Below are 19350 nucleotides of genomic sequence, written 5' to 3' on the forward strand. Positions count from 1 at the left end.
ATTTACAATAGCCGGGACATGGAAGCAACTTAAATGTCCATCAACAGATGAATGGATAAAGAAGATGTGGCACATATATACAATGGAATATTACTCAGCCATAAAAAGGAACGAAACTGAGTTATTTGTAATGAGGTGGATGGACTTAGAGTCTGTCATACAGAGTGAAGTAAGTCAGAAAGAGAAAAACAAATACTGTATGCTAACACATATATATGGAATCTTAAAAAAAAATGGTTCTCATGAACTAGGGGCAGGACAGGAATAAAGATGCAGATGTAGAGAATGGACCTGAGGACACGGAGAGGGGGAAGGGTAAGCTGGGACGAAGTGAGAGAGTAGCATTGGCATATATACACTAACAAATGTAAAATAAATAGCTAGTGGGAAGCAGCTGCATAGCACAGGGAGATCAGCTCAGTGCTTTGTGACCACCTAGAGGGACATGTCCCTCTAGGGACAAATTTTTAGAAAGGTATAACCTTCCAAGACTGAACCAGGAAGAAATAGAAAATATGAACAGACCAATCACAAGTAATGAAATTGAAACTGTGATTAAAAATCTTCCAACAAACAAAAGCCCAGGACCAGATGGCTTCACAGGTGAATTCTATCAAACATTTAGAGAAGAGCTAATGCCCATCCTTCTCAAACTCTTCCACAAATTGCAGAGGAAGGAACACTCTCAAACTCATTCTATGAGGCCACCATCACCCTGATACCAAAACCAGACAAAGATACTACAAAAAAAGAAAATTACAGACCAATATCACTGATGAATATAGATGCAAAAATACTAGCAAACAGAATGCAACAACACATTAAAAGGATCAAACACCAGGATCAAGTGGGATTTATCCCAGGATTGCAAGGATTCTTCAATATACGCAAATCAATCAATGTGATACACCATATTAACAAATTGAAGACGAAAAACCATATGATCATCTCAATAGATGCAGAAAAAGCTTTTGACAAAATTCAACACCCATTTATGATAAAAAAAAACTCTCCAGAAAATGGGCATAGAGGGAAGCTACCTCAACATAATAAAGGCCATATATGACAAACCCACAGCAAACATCATTCTCAATGGTGAAAAACTGAAAGCATTTCCTCTAAGATCAGGAAAAAGACAAGGATGTCCACTCTCACCACTATTATTCAACATAGTTTTGGAAGTCCTAGCCACGGCAATCAGAGAAGAAAAAGAAAGAAAAGGAATACAAATTGGAAAAGAAGAAGTAAAACTGTCACTGTTTGCAGATGACATGATACTATACATAGAGAATCCTAAAGATGCCACCAGAAAACTACTAGAGCTAATTAATGAATTTGGTAACGTTGCAGGATACAAAATTAATGCACAGAAATCTCTTGCATTCCTATACACTAATGATGAAAAGTCTGAAAGAGGAATTAAGGAAACACTCCCATTTACCATTGCAACAAAAAGAATAAAATACCTAGGAATAAACCTACCTAAGGAGGTAAAAGACCTGTACTCAGAAAGCTATAAGACACGGATGAAAGAAATTAAAGATGATACCAACAGATGGAGAGATATACCATGTTCTTGGATTGGAAGAATCAATATTGTGAAATGACTATACTACAAAAAGCAATCTACAGATTCAATGCTATCCCTATCAAATTACCAATGGCATTTTTTACAGAACTAGAACAAAAAATCTTAAAATTTATATGGAGACACAAAAGACCGTGAATAGCCAAAACAGTCTTGAGGGAAAAAACAGAGCTGGAGGAATCAGACTCCCTGGCTTCAGATCATACTACAAAGCTACAGTAATCAAGAAAATATGGTACTGGCACAAAAACAGAAACATAGATCAATGGAACAAGATAGAAAACCCAGAGACAAACCCACGCACCTATAGTCAACTAATCTATGACAAAGGAGGCAAGGATATACAATGGAGAAAAGACAGTCTCTTCAATAAGTGGTGCTGGGAAAACTGGACAGCTACATGTAAAAGAATGAAATTAGAACACTCCCTAACACCGTAAACAAAAATAAACTCAAAATGGATTAAAGACCTAAATGTAAGACCGGACACTATAAAACTCTTAGAGGAAAACATAGGAAGAACACTCTTTGACATAAATCACAGCAAGATCTTTTTTGATTCACCTCCTAGAGTAATGGAAATAAAAACAAAATTAAACAAATGGGACCTACTGAAACTTAAAAGCTTTTGCACAGCAAAGGAGACTACAAACAAGACGAAAAGACAACCCTCAGAAAGGGAGAAAATATTTACAAATGAATCAATGGACAAAGGATTAATCTCCAAAATATATAAACAGCTCATGCAGCTCAATATTAAAAAAATAAACAACCCAATCCAAAAATGGGCAGAAGACCTAAATAGACCTTTCTCCAAAGGAGACATACAGACTGCCAACAAACACATGAAAGAATGCTCAACATCAGTAATTATTAGAGAAATGCAAATCAAAACTACAATGAGGTATCACCTCACACCAGTTAGAATGGGCATCATCAGAAAATCTACAAACAACAAATGCTGGAGAGGAAACAATGCGTGTGGGGGAAAGGGAACCCTCTTGCTCTGTTGGTGGGAATGTAAATTGATACAGCCACTATGGAGAACAGTATGGAGGTTCCTTAAAAAACTAAAAATTGAATTACCATATGACCCAGCAATCCCACTAGTGGACATATACCCAGAGAAAACCATAATTCAAGAAGACACATGGACCCCAAAGTTCATTGCAGCACTATTTACAATAGCCAGGTCATGGAAGCAGCCTAAATGCTCATCGACAGATGAATGGATAAGGAAGATGTGGTACATATATATAATGGAATATTACTCAGCCATAGAAAGGAATGAAATTGGGTCATTTGTAGAGATGTGGATGAATCTAGAGACTGGCATACAGAGTGAAGTAAGTCAGAAAGAGAAAAACAAATATTGTATATTAATGCATATATGTGGAAACTAGAAAAATGGTACAGATGGACCAGTTTGCAGGGCAGAAATAGAGACACTGATGTAGAGAACAAACATATGGACACCAAGGGGGGAAAGTGGTGGTGGTGGTGGTGGTGGGATGAATTGGGAGATTGGGATTGACATGTATACACTAATATGTATAAAATAGATAACTCATAAGAACCTGCTGTATAGCACAGGGAACTCCACTGTACAGTAGAAACTAACACAACATTGTAAAACAACTCTACCCCAATTTAAAAATATATATATCTACAGTGTCGTTCCATGTATATAAAGTTCCAAAACATGGAAAAACTAAAACAACATTACTTAGGTCTATAAACATAAGCGGCAAACCATTAAGAAAAGGAAAAAAAAAGATATACACAAAATTCCAGAAGGTGGTTTAGCTACAGGGCAGGGAAGTGAGACTGCATATGGGAAGGCAGCGTTCTTATCCTTAAATTGAGTGGTGAGTACACAGGTGTTCGCTGTACTCTTATTCCAGAAATATTCTTGTTGTGCCTGCTGACTAATTAATTAAAACAATTTAAAGATCAGAAAGAACAGAGAATCAAGGGCAGATGAAGGAATGGGAGCCAGCCCACAATGAGGGCAGAAGCCCCTCCCCTCCCATCAGCATTTAGAACATGCAGAGCTCAGACAAGTGGGCTTGTTAAGGCTGAAGTCTGATCAGTCCTGTCTGAGTGTCTGCTGGAATGGGGAGGGTCCCACATTTGAGAGGAGAAGGGATTGAGGACAGAGGTAGGATGGGAAAAGAGCCAAGGGGTTGAGATGTTTTTCCTTGAGGAACTAGGGGTGAAAGTAAGAATAAGAATTGCTCCCCATATGGAGCACCAGTGCCACTACCAGGCACTGGTGTTTTCCATGGATTTCATCAAAGCCTCCTAGAAGTTTGTACAGGGAGAGTTACTAGTTCCATCCCACCAAAGAGAAGGCATAGGCTTAACTAAGTTAAGCTACATGCTCAGGTCACACAGTGAGTCCGTGGGAAAGGCAGGTACTTGCAATAATGCATAAAGCCCTCCAGGTCTCGGCTGCCTCACCCCTCCAACCTCAGCTCATGCCACGTTGGCCATCCGTCCATCTCTCCCCTTCGCTGGGTCTTTCCTGCATGGAACTTTGCACATCCTGTCCTTTCTTCCAGAAACCCACCTTCCCACCTTTCCTTTGCAGGGTCCTTCCCACCTTCAGGTCTCAGCTTCAGTGCTCCCGCTCAGAGGCCCTCCTGGACCATCCACTCCAGGTGGCCCCTCTTACTCTCCTTCCCTGGACTCTGCACTTGGCCTCCTTGCACTTCACCTGTTCACATCTATCTGTCGCTTTGCTTATTTATTGTCACTCCAATGCACTAGAACATAAGCTTCTTGAGGGTAGGGATGACGTGCCTCTTGTTTACCATAGTATCCCCAGTGCCTAGCCCTAGGCCTGGCATGTAGCAGGTGCTTAATAAATGTCTGATGAATGAATAAAAAGCTGGACCAGGGTGGTGAGAGGAGGCTGAGAGAGGAGACATGGAGACGGATTCAAACTTATGTCCCTGCTCAGAGAGGGCTCCATCCATCCTCTGTGCCCAGGAGGGCATTTGGGAAGCCCCCTCTGCCTTCAGACTGGTATCTGGGCAGCCCTGGGTGTCCAGGAAGGGAGGAGGGAAGACCTTCCAGATGGTCCTGTTACTGGCAGCCTGGGTCCAACTCTTGCCCAGTGGGGACGCCCCTTCCTCTGTCTGTTTCTAACGAGATCTTTCCCGATTGTGGAATTAGGTTCTTGGCATTGGGCTCTTGGCATCCACTGTTCCAGAAAGATACTCTGAAATTGGAGGATATTCAGAGATGAAATATCTGAAACAATGCAGGAACAGGGGAAATGGATTAATTATAACATGAAAAGACCCACATTCTGGGCTTTGCCAAGCTAAGTGGAATAGGTTCATTACATGCAAGACCTTAAGGGGGTGAAGGCCTACAAGGGAGGCACTGCCGGTGACATGAGAGAGTGTGATTATGTGAAACGGAATCAAAGGAATCCCTGGGGATTTTAGGCTCAGTGGCAGGAACCCTTTCCTCCCAGTGAAAGCTCTGCAGTTGGGCAGCATTTTTCTAATGAAAGGAGCGGGCTGTCACCCTAACAGCATAAGCCTATCTTAAGCCAAGCCCAGGAGCCTCTACAAGCGTGATGGCCTCATTATAGAGGCTGGGCTCAGGCGTTAGAGGGGAAGAAGCCATCTGGTGCCAGTGTGGAGTGATGGCTGCGTGCACAGGCTCTGTGGTCAGAGACTGGATTCCAGTCCCAGTGTCCTGGCTGGTGGAAAGAGCACTGGATGAGCAGTCAGGAAGCCCAGCTTTGAGTCCCAGCTCAGTGTCCTCCAGCTGTGTGACACTTGACAGCTCACAGTCCTTCTAGGGACCTCGGGCTCTTCGTCATTTAAAAGAGGAGGGAGGGCCTCATGACCCTAAGGGCTCTCCTAGGCCTGACACCTGAGATATGTAAATTCTCCTGTCTTACAGCTACTCATGTATGTCTAGATTTCTCTCTCTCATTAGAGTCATTTTACACACAAAGCCAAGGGAAATTGGAATCTGGAAGAGGTTTCTGTGAAACTGAAGTCACTGTCAGAAGAATACCCCCAACACAATGAGCAGGGATTCCCTCAGGGGTACCTCATCAGGGGCCCTGTGGTCTGGCAGAAAGAGAAAGCTGGAAGGACCGGGGGAGGTGGCCCCCTCTGCCTCTGTGACCCCAGTTCTGCACTGAGATCCACAGCCAGACAGAAGCCTGGCCCAGTGGAGTGACCAAGTGACCATGGTACCTTCCTCCCAGGCTTGGACTCAGCCCAGTAATATAGAAGGAGTGGGGATGCACAAGGGCAGGAGGTTTTGCAAACGCCTCAGAATGGGGTTCCAGCTGGATGTGAGGACTGCAGCTGGAGCCCTGCTCCCAGGATCTAAATCAGGCCATGAAGGCTCCTGGACTCCCAGGCACTGGGCTGCTTGCGGAACCAGGGAAATTCCTCTGAAATGAGCCATCCACCCGCCCCCATGCTCACTGAGTTTCCTGGAAGAGAGGAAGCCCCAGAGCAAATGGAGGGGGCTGTGTTTTGAAATAAGTGGGGAAGCCTGCAGAGAGGGATGAGGCTGTCAGCTAGAAGCCTGCAGGTTCTGGGCTCCTGTTGAAGAGACAGGAAGGACTGGAGGAAATGTCTTTCCAAAGAAGCAAGGCAAGCTCGGAGGCCCCAGTCATGGGCTGGCCATACCCCGCAGGGGAAGGTTACCCCACCCCACCCTCCATGCTCCAGAGATGATAATATAAAAATGACATGTATTAACGGGCACCAGTTGTGAGCTAGATGCTGGGATACAGCAGGGCACAAAACAGACAAAAAGCCCTGCCCTCATAAGGCGTATATTCTAATGGGTGACAAACAATAAACAATAAAAATACATAGTATGTTAGAAGGTGATAAATACAGAGAAGGGATATAAAGGAGGGAAGGGAGATGAGGAGTGCTGGCGTGGGTGAGGGGAGACAGTCTGTGATTTCAGACAGCTTAGCCAAAGACCTCACTGAGGAGGTGACACTTGAGTAAAGACATAAAGGAGGCTAGGGAGTGAGCCCTGTGGAAACCTGAGGAGAAGCATTCCAGTAAAAAGAAGCAGCAAGTGCAAAGGCCCTGGGGCAGGAGTAACTTAATACATTCAAGGCATAGCAAAGAGGCCAGTTTGGCTCAAGCAGAGTGACGGACATGTGTGGAGACAGGTTAGGGGAAGGTCAGGTCATGTAGGGGCTGGAAGACTAGTACAAGGGCTGTGGCTTTGGGGGAGTCCCTGAGTCTTGTGAGTAGAGGAGGAACATGATCTGCCAAGTTTTAACAGCATTACTCTTGCTGCTGTGTTAAGAATAGACCAAAGGGGGGCTTCCCTGGTGGCGCAGTGGTTGAGAATCTGCCTGCCAATGCAGGGGACACGGGTTCGAGCCCTGGTCTGGGAAGATCCCACATGCCACAGAGCAACTAGACCCGTGAGCCACAACTACTGAGCCTGCGCGTCTGGAGCCTGTGCTCCGCAACAAGAGAGGCCGCGAGAGTGAGAGCCCGCGCACCGCGATGAAGAGTGGCTCCCACTCGCCGCAACTAGAAGAAGCCCTCGCACAGAAACGAAGACCCAACACACCCAAAAATAAATAAATAACTAAATTAAAAAAAAAAAAAAAAAAGAATAGACCAAAGGGGAACTAGGAAGCCCAGTTATTATTATTACCATCATCGTCATCAACAACAACCACCACAAGAGTAACACCAGTTACTGAACCTGTGTCAGGCCCAGTACCACCCATTTTATTTTCATTATCTAGTTAAAATCTCACAACAACCCTGTACCAAGAGAAGGCCTTAATTTTCCCATTTTACATCTGAGGAGACAGGCTCAGCCAAAGTCAGAAAGTCACACAGACACATGCCCTCCCCAGTCTGGCCCCACTCACCTGTCCAGCCCTGTCTCTCAGAGCCCCACTTCTTACCTACCCCCGTCTCCAGCCCCATAGAGCTGCTCCCAGTTTCCCCAACTCCACACACCCTTCCAGGCCTCTGAGCCTCTTGCCTATGCTCTACCAGCTGCCTAGAACTCTCTCTTTTTTTTTTTATAAATGTATTTATTTTTGGCTGTGTTGGGTCTTTGTTGCTGAGCACAGGCTTTCTCTAGTTGCGGCGAGCAGGGGCTATTCTTTGTTGTGGTGCGCAGGCTTCTCATTGCGGTGGCTTCTCTTGCTGCAGAGCATGGGCTCTAGGAGCATGGGCTTCAGTAGTTGTGGCACGTGGGCTCAGTAATTGTGGCTCTCAGGCTCTAGAGTGCAGGCTCAGTAGTTGTGGCGCACAGGCTTAGTTGCTCCACAGCATGTATATGGGATCTTCCCAGACCAGGGCTCGAACCCATGTCCCCTGCATTGGCAGGCAGATTCTTAACCACTGCGCCACCGGAACTCTATTTTCCCACTCCTAACAGCCACGCAAATTCCACCTCATGCTCTGAGAGACAGCTGCAGCCCCACCTCCCTGATTGCCTCCAGCACAGAGGTCATGCCCTCCTCCCCAGAAATACCAGGTGTTGCAAAAATCCTGCAGCTGGCCTCCCAGGCACCATGTGAGCTCAAGGCCAGGGACCAGCGCGCCTTCGCCTCCATTTCCCCAGCAATCAGTCCTGCAATGGAGCAGGCCTCAGTTTCAAACCCTGCAGACATTGTATTGGGTTATCCTAGGATATTTCGAATTTATCTAGGGAAGTTTTATTCTAAATCACATTTCCTTCATGCATGTTAGCTTACATGCTCGTACCCTGACCTTGGGTAGATACTGGCAGAATCTTGGGCTGATGGGTGCATCACGCTTTAGGAGAATGACGCTCCCTCAGAAGAGGAGGCGCACGATGTGTGCTTTAGAATCAGCGGGACCCGAGTTCAAATCCTGCTCTGCCTCTCACCAGCTGTGTATCCGTGAGCACATCATTTAATCTGGGCCTTGCTATTGTCATCTGCAAACGGTGGCAAACAGTATCTTCTTGAATGGGTTGTGTGAGAGCTGGAAACAGTGCAATGCAATGCCTGGCCCTAGGCGTGCCCTCTGGAGATGAACGAATGCCTCCTTGCCACCCCATCCCTAATCCAGGTCTGTTCAGAAGCGTCCTGCACATTCATACTTGGCCACTGTGCTCTTGGGAGGCCTCATACTCTTTAGGACTTTCACAGTAATTAACTGGGAATCCCCCTTCTGGCCGTAGGTCGAGCTCTGAGGTGCAGCCTATGGCTTCCCCAGCCCTGGTCCCTCATCTCAGAGCCCCTACCAGGCATGGCCCCCAAGTCTGTCCCCACTGCCTGAGCACACCTACATATTCACCCCTTCCCTCCCCACCAACTGTCCTGACTCTGTTCCTGCAAGGCCTTCCTGCCTGATCGGCCGAGCCAGTCACACTTCCAGCAGACCCTGGGAAATTAAAAAGGGGAGGCAGGAATCCTTTGGGAAGGAAGAAGGAGGAGAGACTCCACAGCAACAAAACAGGTCAGAACAACGTTTGATGCCAGAAACTAGACAAATACCCAGCTCCTGGTCTTTTGAGGTATTACAACACATCAGATCAGGGAGGACTTGAAAGTCCAACCCCCTCACTTTACAAATGAGAGACCCAGAGAGGATAAGGGACAAGCTCAAAGTCACACAGCAAGTGACGGGGTGTAAGGAGTCTGATCAGGGCTGTGGACTTGCCTGTAGCCACGTTCTTCCTAATGCACCGGGCTCCCCCTTGTCAGGGGCTGGGTTTGCACTGGACTAGCTGACAGAGCAAAGTGTCTTGTTGAAGGCCCTCTGTTCTGTTTCCCTCAATAGATCCCAAAACCTTTTTGGCACTTTAATCCCCAAAAGCATGATGCCTGACATTTGTTTCTTCAATGGCCTCCAAGGGGGCCGAGTCCATCGATTAAGACCACATTCACGGTCTCCTGAGGTTGCTGCTTGACCTTCCTCTACTGTCACTGTGTCAGTAGTTGCAAAGTGCTCAAAACCTACACGGCACGATACATTTAGGGTAAGGGGGCTGGGATATATTTAGCCCCAACCTTCTGAGGTCAGCACCATAGCATCACAGAACTGTAGGGCCCACATGGGGACGACATAGCTCAGAGACTCCTAGCCGCCACCCCTGGGAGTCCCACTCAGTAGGGGCGACGGTGGGAGGGGGGACTGGGGATCTGTATTATTAACAAACTCCTTCAGGGATCCAGATTCCCTGCCACACTGGGAACTACTGAACTACAGCCCTTCACTCCGTGGGGAATCCGTCCCTCCACACCCTTACATTAGAGCATTCATTCAGGGACAGGGAGCTCACTACCTCACAAGTTAGAAAGGTTCTTGCAGTAAGAGCACAGGATACGCCAAGCTGACATTAGCCTTCCAGGTCCTAGCTGGCCTTCTGTGGTGACACAAGTCAAATGTCTCTTCTCCCTCAGGGACAATAATCAGGCTCTATCTGAGCACACCCTTCAGACCCTGCTTCCCCCCAACCCAGGTGGCTGTCCTTGGGTTGAAGGCTCCCAGTGTCCACCTGCCCTGACTAGCGAGAGATTCTCCTTGTGCAGCACACGGAGCTCCAGGTGTGGGTTACTGCACCTCCTCTTGCCCCCCAGTCCCCCTCACACTCATCTTGTGATGCAGGAGTGTCTAGCCACTCATCCACACCTACAATGTGCCAGACACAGAATCAAAACTGGAACTGCTGGACAGGACCTTAGCACTCGCCTAGCTCAACCCTCTCATTTTACCAGACTCAGAGAGGAGGAGTGACCTGTCCTGGGTCACCCAGCGAGTTTAGCCCATACTGGCTCAATTTGTCCATCCAGAAATTCCCCAGTGCACCTCACAGAAGGCAGGGGTGCTAACCACATCATAGCTGAGCAGAAGACTCCTTGGGGCCTCAGAATTGCTGCAGGGCCGATCTCCAGAAGTTGACAATCCCCTCCCCCAGCATCCGTGGCCCTGGCTCCCGACCAGAGTGGGGCTGCTCTACCCTGACATCTAGGAAGCCCTGGGGCCCTCAGTGCCTGCCACCTGCTCACAGAGTGTTGGGGGCACAGGGGCGGACAGCCCACATCCCTCCTCCCCACCAGGTTATTTATAAAGTGTTCTGGGATGAGTCAGGCACACAGCTGCCCAGCACCGGCAGAGACCGTTCCCTCAGAAATGCTATAAACGAACCTGGGCTCTGGAATCCCACGCCGACCCTTAATAGCGCCTCACGGGAACGTCGAGGCAGGAAGCTGGGACCAGCAGGGGTCTGTGGGGCTGTCCTGATGCCCCCATTAGTGGTCTGAGCCTCGAGCAGGAACATGAGCCCTGGCAGGCTAGTCTTGTGGGGACAGATGGAGGAACCCCAGGCAGGGGAAGAAGGGCCTTGGCCAGACACCCTCCCTGCACAGATCACATGCCCCTTTCCAGCCAGTGAGCCCCCCTGCACCTTCCCAAACCAGACTGACAGACAGACAAACCCAAGAAGACTGCTCCCACCCCCGTGCCCCCCAGGCACTGGCTCTCCCACCTCCATTCCTGTGTGTAAGGCTCTCCACCTCCGCCAACAGACCAGCTATTTTTAACTCTGGAAAGGGAGCCGGAGCCTCCAACACCCTCCTTGCTTCCTGCTCCTGGCAGCACTCTAATTACTTCCTCAGCGGGGTGCTGCCTGCCATGGGGACCCTGGCAGGGGCACCATAAATAATTGCCCCTCCCTTACACCCAGCTCCCCACGAGGCCGACCCAGGTGCCCACGCAGGGAGCGTGACCAGCCAGGGCCTGACCCCCGAGCAGATGCACGTCCTTTTATGAGGCTGAGCTGGGGGCACAGGGGGCCTTTGGAACCCCCCCTCTTCTCTGCAGCCTCGGCCACAGTCCTGGAGGGGCCACTTGTGTGTCTGGCACACTCCGAGGGAGTAGGGGTGGCAACAGATGAATAAGCGCTGTCCACCCTCGAGGGAGGCAAACACTTAAACAACTTATTATGCAAGAGAGAGGAATGAAATAAGTGCTAAATTAAGATACAAGCTGTGCCCAGGGCCTTCAGGCCCTCAATCCTTCTTCCCTACTTTATTTTTCTATTATAAAGCAATTCACATTCCTTTTGGAAAAAAAAAAATTGTAAATGCAGATAACAAAAGGAAATTTATAATACATTCATTATCCAGCCACCCAAGGACACAGCCTTGTGCACACCTGAGGGCCAGACTTTTTTTAAACAGGGCAAGGTCAGACCTCAGATCTGAGGGTCCCAGGGACCCTCAGCCTGGCTCCAAGACAGTCACTGGAACAATTAAAATTTACAAGAAATGAACAGAAAGATTTCAAAGCAAGATAATACAGAGAGTAGTACATGTTTATGTAAAAAAGAAAATTCAAAAACTACATAAATGCCTTGAAAACTTTTGGAAGGATACAAACCAAAGGGTTAACACTGGTCAGCCACAGGCACAGGAGTAGGATAGGGGGTGGGGAACAGATTAAAAAACTTTTTTCTTCTAGAAATTTCTTTATTTGAATTGTTATAATAATCACATATTTTTATTAAAATTTTTTTTATAATTTTAACTCCTTGAAAACTTTTTAAAATTGCTCAATAAATAATTTCCAAATGTTCTATAGTGTTGTATCATCTCTGCACTTAGAATAACACAATCTTAACACCAAAGGGAGGTGCAACTGCTGTGGAAAACAGTCTGGCAGTTTCTCAAAAGTTAAACATAGAGTTACCATGTGACCCAGCAATTCCACTCCTAGGTATGTGCTCAAAATAATTTAGAACAGGTATTCAAGCAAATATTTGTTCACGAATGTTCATAACAGTACAATCCCCAACAGCCAAAATGTGGAAACAACCCAAACGTCATTAACGGACAAACTGGTCTACCAGTACAATGGAATATTATTCAGCCATAAAAGGGATTAAGTACTGATTCACTCGACGACTTTATGTTGTAATGTTAAAACATTATGTTAAGTGAAAGGAGCCAGACATAAAAAGGTCACATATTGTATGATTCTTTTTGTATGAAATAACTAGGACAGGCAAATCCACAGAGAGGGAGAGCAGATTTGTGGTTGCCAGGGGATGTGGAGAGGAAGGGGATGGGAAGTGATTACTGAAGGTACAGGGGTGCTTTCAGGGTGATGAAAAAGTTGTGAAACAGAAAAGTGGCAGCTGCACAACACTAAATGCACTAAATGCCACTGAACTGTGTGCTTTGAATTGGTTGATCGTGTTATGAATTTCTCCTCGATTAAAAAAAAAAAGACCGGGCTTCCCTGGTGGCACAGTGGTTGAGAGTCCGCCTGCCGATGCAGGGGACACGGGTTCGTGCCCCGGTCCGGGAGGATCCCACATGCCGCGGCCATGGCTCATGCGCCCAGCCGCTCCGCGGCATGTGGGATCTTCCCAGACCGGGGCACGAACCCGTGTCCCCTGCATCGGCAGGCGGACTCTCAACCACTGCGCCACCAGGGAAGCCCTCCAGGCACTACTGCACTGATGTTTCTGGGCCCCAGCTACTCCTGCCTGCCCTGCACCGCCCACCTCGGAGCTGCTGTGTGGTATTTCCTTTTTTCTCTTGAGAACCAAATAGTTCCAACACAGCTGCTGGGCTCTTTATAAGGATTCAGGTAGTCCAATTTCTAATAATTAAGGTCCAGTTACACCCGTATCATGTTTTACAGTGTACAAGGCATTTTCCCAGATATTACCCCACTTGGTTCTTACCAAAATCCAATGAGGCAAGGATCACCGTTTCCTATATTATAGATGTAGCTTAGATATAGATATACAAATACAGATCACCCAGGTAATATTCTTTGCTCTGAAGTCTACTTTGTCTGATATTAACATAGCCATTCCAGCTTTCTTTCCACTAGTGTCAGCATGGTATATCTTTCCCCATCCTTTTCCATTGCACATATTTATGTCTTTATATTTAAAGTGTGTTTCTTGGAAACAATCAGCAAAGTGAAAATGCAACCCATGGAGTAGGAGAAAATATTTGTAAACCATATATCTGATAAGAGGTGAATTTCCAAAATATATGATAATCTCTACATTTAATGTGATTATGGTTAGGCTTGAGTCTGCCATCTTGCTTTGTTTTCTATTTTTTATTCCCTTTTTCCACCTTCTTTTGGATTGGATATTTTTGATGATTCTGTTTTATCTCCTTCACTAGCTGACTAACTCTAACCTTCTACTATCCGAGTGGTTGCTTTATCGTTTATAAGATACATCTTGACCTTATCACAGTCTAACTTCAAGTGATATCATACCACTGCACATGGAGTATAAGAACCTTACAACAGTATATTTCCATCTCTGCCCTCCTGGCCTCCTTCCCCTCCCCTGTGCCATGACATAGCAACTCTCACAAGGAAGTAAACAGAGAATCACTGAGCTCTCTGGGGTCACTGAACTTTGTGGCCTGATGTCGAGCGTCTTGAAAACCATTGTTTCATGTATTTGGTCTGTTTGTTTTTTTGTTTCAGGTGGAAGGGTAAATCCAATCCCTGTTACTCCATCTTAGATGGAAGCAAACTCCTCAGTATATTTATGAGGACACCAGGACTCAGGGCTAAGCCCCTTGCCCAAGGCAAGGTAGCCACTAAGTGGCCAGGTGGGACTCCAGCCAGATCTCTAGACACCAGGCCTGGTGTTCTCCTCCCTGCTTCATTGCTTCTGCAGGAACCACCCTGAGAAAGCAGAAAGAGTTAACGGCAGAAGACAGCAGACTTTGCCACCACTGCAAAAAAGCTGCTCACAGCATTGTCATCAGCTTTAGAAGCCAGAGTGATGATTATTTTGCAGAAAGTTACCCATTAAATAGCAACTTTCAGCATCTTTCAAGCCTCACCTTAAATGCTCGCTCTGCATCTTCAGAAGCCGCTGTGGCACAGTTTTTGTGTGTTTACTGTCTGTCTGCCAAGGATGCTGGGAGAAGTTCCCCACAATATGATGTGTCTGATTGAGCTGTCTCCCCCACTACCCTTCCGTAAGTATTTTCTGGTTGAATCCAATAACCTAACTGGTGGAATTACAGCAACTCTGGTATGTGCCTGCGTGCATGTGTGAATGCATGCATGTGTATGTGTGTATGTGTGTGTGTGTGTGTGTGTTGATTTTGAGGCAAGAAGCGGGGGGTCCCCTCTTTTTATCACACTACTTGACTTGCTTTAGGTCCAGGGACCTATTTAGCTTAAAGGTGAGGGACTGAGAGAGAAGAAACTTTCCTTAAAATCACTTGGGGCACCTAGCTTAGACAAGACTCTGCCCAGACTCTGATGGGAGAGAAGAAGCCAGAAGAGCCTTCACTCCTCCCCACCCTCTGTCCTGTGGCAGAGAGGAGCTGGGGGTTCAGTTCTTTGCCAAGCCTCCTCCCCACGCCGCCAGCCGACCCCAGAAATGCTTTAAGAAACGAGTCTGGGGGCTTCCCTGGTGGCGCAGTGGTTGAGAGTCCGCCTCCTGATGCAGGGGATACGGGTTCGTGCCCCGGTCCGGGAAGATCCCACATGCCGCGGAGCTGCTAGGCCCGTGAGCCATGGCCGCTGAGCCTGCGCGTCTGGAGCCTGTGCTCCGCAACAGGAGAGGCCACAACAGTGAGAGGCCGGCGTACCGCAAAAAAAAAAAAAAAAAGAAATGAGTCTGAAAGCAGCAGCACTGACTTCCATTCCCGCCGGCTGCCGGTCACATATCCATTTCATTCGAGGCACTGCCATCCCACAGCGGTGGGACCCGGACGAGTGGTTAACATGGCCAAGACTCAGGTTCCTCACCTGTAAACTGAGCCTGAGAATATCCACCTCCCAGGGCTGGTTGTTAAATAAAAACACGATGTGTCTGGCACAGACTGGGAACTGGGCTTTCTTTCCACTCTCCTCATGTCCCGTCTGCTTTGTTCTAAGTGTTCTTGTACTACCCTTAGAAGTCTGTGTCGAGACTGGTGGTCTGTTGCTCACAATGAAAACCCATGAAAGGAAAACCAGTGAACAGCACCCACCCTGCACGGTCTAGATCAGAGGTTCTCACGCTTCACTGCACACTAGAATCCCCTGGGGAGCTTCTAAAAACCCCAAGAGCAGGCTGCACCCCAAATCAATTAAATCAGAATCTCTGAGGATGGGGATCAGACATCAGGATGTTGTAAAGCTCGCAGGGGTTTCCAACGTACAGCCAAGGTTGAGAATGCATGGTCTTGTCCGAGAGACAAGAATGTTCTTGATGTCCTGCTCTCCCATCCTTTGCCTGCGATCCGAGCACATCTCAGGGGCTCCCTGAGGTGCAGTGACCAGGAGTGCAGGAAAGGGACTAGGGGAAGGTGAGTGAGACAACATTTAAGGAGGCTCTCACTCTTAGGTCCCTGCAAGAGTGGGGTGACCACCTCTCGCATTTCGTCTCCTAGACACCACACCCTTAGGGAGGCACCACCCTCCACTTGCAAGATCCAGAGAACAAGGCCTCCTTACTCACTTCCTGCAGCCTAGCCCCACCCCGGCCACCCCAGCCTACACCTCCCCACCCCGCAGTTGAAGGCGCCAAAGGAAAAGTAATCCAAGGGCCCCGTCCTGCCTCCCCAACTCAGGAAAGCATCTCTCTTTGAACAAATCGCCAAATCCTCCTCCTTCCCTGCCCAGGGCCATGGTTCCAGTCCCCTGGCCAGAGCCCAGCAACTGTCAGGCCACCTGGCCGAGAAGGTGAAGGGGAGACAAGGTGGCCCTTACCTGCCAGCCAGCCACTGTCCCTCTCCCTAGAGTAGGCCCCCTGCCCAGCTGACAGTTCAAAGATTCAGGGAAATGACGAGGCTTGGCAAAAGCAAGCATGACCTTTCTTCCAGGTGCAGGGGCAGGGGCAGGGGCAGGAAGGCTGGGGAAGACACTTCTCATGCCATTAGCCTGGTGAGGGCCTCAGCTGTGCCGAGAAGGGGTAGAGGTGTTCAGACTAACACTCCATCAGGTGGCTGGAAGGTGGAGTGGGGTCCCCAGCTGTGCCCTGGAAAACATGATTTGTCTGGTCCCACTGCCCTATAAGCCCCAGCCTCCTCTTCCTTTTGGTTCTCAAATTTGGGTGACCTCAACAATTACCTGGAAACTTCCCTCCAGCTTCTGCTGCAGTAGGTCCACGTTTTGAACCTGCACCCTTAGGTAATTCTGATCCAGGTGTCCAAACTTTAAGCACCACTTCCATGGGTATTTGTGCCGTCAGCTCAGCATCTGATCTCCCACTCATCTCCCTGCCCCCCAGCACACACTGTAAATCCTCTCCCGGGAAAGGATCTGATGAAATCACTCACCCTGAGGAGTAGGATACAGAGAAGACTTGGAGGGGGACACGCGCTCCCAGGAGATCAAGACGCATTGCCCTCCTCTGTGAAGCCTGCACTAACTCCTCCTGTCGAAATTAGATGTCTACAGGAGCCAGGCAGGGAAGTGGTGAGAGAAGAGGACAAAAAGGCACAGTACCGTAGGGAGTGGTGGGGACTTCAGCACACTGGCGCCAGCATGCCCATCTGGGAGGGTGCAGAGGGGAGCAGCCACTTCCCAGCCCACCAGCTGCAGGTATGCAAACCATGGTTGCCAGATCTTCTGATTTGTTGAAAGAAGCCAGAAATCAGGTTTTCCAATTTTTAAACTATGGGGGCCGAAGCAAGCATGTCTGAGGGTCAAATCTGGATGGAAGTGGGCCAGCCGTTTGCAGCCTGGTCTAGAGAGTGAGCTCCTTGGGTTGAGAGACCTTGTGTTCACCCCTGTGCCCTCGGTGCTAGCTCACTGCCCAGCATACCTAGGGGGTTCCCAGCAAATGCTGTTACAGGAGCAAATAAGTGAAGGCAAGATGGGACAGGCAGGTCAAAAGGGACTTCCTGCCCCATCACACCTAAGGTCAGCCGTGCTGGCCAGCAGGGGTGGGGCCTGTCTGAGAGCCCCTTCCCGGCTCCCTGGCAGAGGAATCCTGGGCTGATGTCTAATTCACTCACACCTGGTAATTCACTCACATCCAGCACCCCTGGATGTTCCATGAGCATCCCCTGTGGTGCAGACCTCTCTTGGGTCTCCAGTTTTATCCACTCCCCCGCTAAAGCCCCCCAGCCTCTCACGCCTCCTGCAAGGACCTGGACCCAGCTTGTCCCCAGCTTGTCTTCACTTCAGGCCACTCCTCAGAAATCTTTGCCCAGGAGTTCCAGCCCCCAGCCCAGGCCCAGCTCCTCTGAGAGCAATGGCAAGAGCGGACAAAGCCTCACAGCTGCCCCTGGGAGAAGCAAGAGGGAGAAAAAGCCCAGCCTGCGGGTCCCTGGAAGTATCCACATGTCCTGGACACCCCCTGACAGGGGAGGCATGTCTGAGGGCTCTGCCCATCTCAGCAGATGAAATCAGAATGTCAGGAGTGACGTGCCAGAAGGGAGGAGCTCTGCCCATCAGGAAGAGGGGCTGACGGGCTGCCTAAAACTGATCAGAAAAAGGAAAATAGAAGAGAAGGTATTGCAAGAACTATGTGAGATACAGGGTATACGGTGCCACTTCATAGGAAGTTCAAGAAGAGTTACTAAGTGATGTGAGGACAAGCTGCGTTGATGAAGCAGCAGGTGGGGAGTAAGGCAGGGTGGGGTACTGATGGCGAGGGGACGAGGAAGCCTTCTGAAGTGATGGAAATGTTCTGTATCTTGCTCTGGATGGTACTTACACAGGTGTATACATACAGAAAAACACATAACCTACATAGTACATTTAAAGATTTGTGGACTTTGGACTTCCCTGGTGGCGCAGTTAAGAATTAACGGTTAAGAATCCGCCTACCAATGCAGGGGACACGGGTTTGAGCCCTGGTCTGGGAAGATCCCACATGCCGCGAAGCAACTAAGCTCGTGCGCCACAACTACTGAGCCTGCGCTCTAGAGCCCATGCGCTGCAACTACTGAAGCCTGCGCGCCTGGAGCCCGTGCTCCGCAACAAGAGATGCCACCGCAAAATGAAAAACTTGCGCACCGCAACGAAGACCCAACACAGCTAAAAACATTAAAAATATATATAGGGCTTCCCTGGTGGCGCAGTGGTTGAGAGTCAGCCTGCCCATGCAGGGGACGTGGGTTTGTGCCCCGGTCCGGGAGGATCCCACATGCCGCGGCGTGGGCCGTGGCCGCTGGGGCTGCGCGTCCGGAGTCTGTGCTCCGCGGCGGGAGAGGCCACAGCAGCTGGAGGCCCGCGTACGGCAAAAAAAAAAAAAAAAATATATATATATATATATATATAAAGGTTTGTGGACTTTACTGCATATAAATTTTACCTCAACAATAAAAGAAAAAAGCAATGGAAGAAAAGAGGGGAAAAGCCTCTCACAGATACCCACAAATCAAGAAGCTGGAGACTGGCACCAGCTCTTTGGGACAAGCTTAAAAAGAGGCAAGAAGGCCAACGAGGTGTAAGAGCCTTGCTCCCAAATGAGCCATGGAACTGATTTCTAAGTTAGTCAGCCAGCAGGTGGCCAATTTCAAGTGCAAATACGTAATTGAAAATGTGCTCATGGTGAAGGCAAGAAGTGACTGCAGCTTTAGAGTACCACAGCCTTCTCCCTTTCAGGTCCTTTGGCTTCAGTTGTCCCAGTTCATCCTCACCGCAACCCTGGGGGTTGCTGTTAGGTCTCAGACTTAGAGTGGAACAAACAGAGGCCCCGGGAAGTTCAAGGACTTGCCCAAGGTCACATTGGCCATGCCAAGACTCAAATCTTGGCAGGAGTTACCAGGTCTGTGCCCTTGCTTCTGCACATGCCCCTCCTAGACCATGCTGCATTTGAAA

At 48.5% G+C, this 19350-nt stretch overlaps 1 protein-coding gene across 1 annotated transcript in view; it reads right to left on the reverse strand.

Annotated features, from left to right (window-relative positions):
* ZFYVE27 (zinc finger FYVE-type containing 27) overlaps positions 1-19350 on the reverse strand; it is a 111639-nt gene that overhangs the window by 4443 nt on the left and 87846 nt on the right. The gene's annotated exons all lie outside the window — the stretch shown is intronic.

The sequence above is a fragment of the Globicephala melas genome, chromosome 16, assembly GCF_963455315.2.
Source record: "Globicephala melas chromosome 16, mGloMel1.2, whole genome shotgun sequence".
Taxonomy (NCBI): domain Eukaryota; kingdom Metazoa; phylum Chordata; class Mammalia; order Artiodactyla; family Delphinidae; genus Globicephala; species Globicephala melas.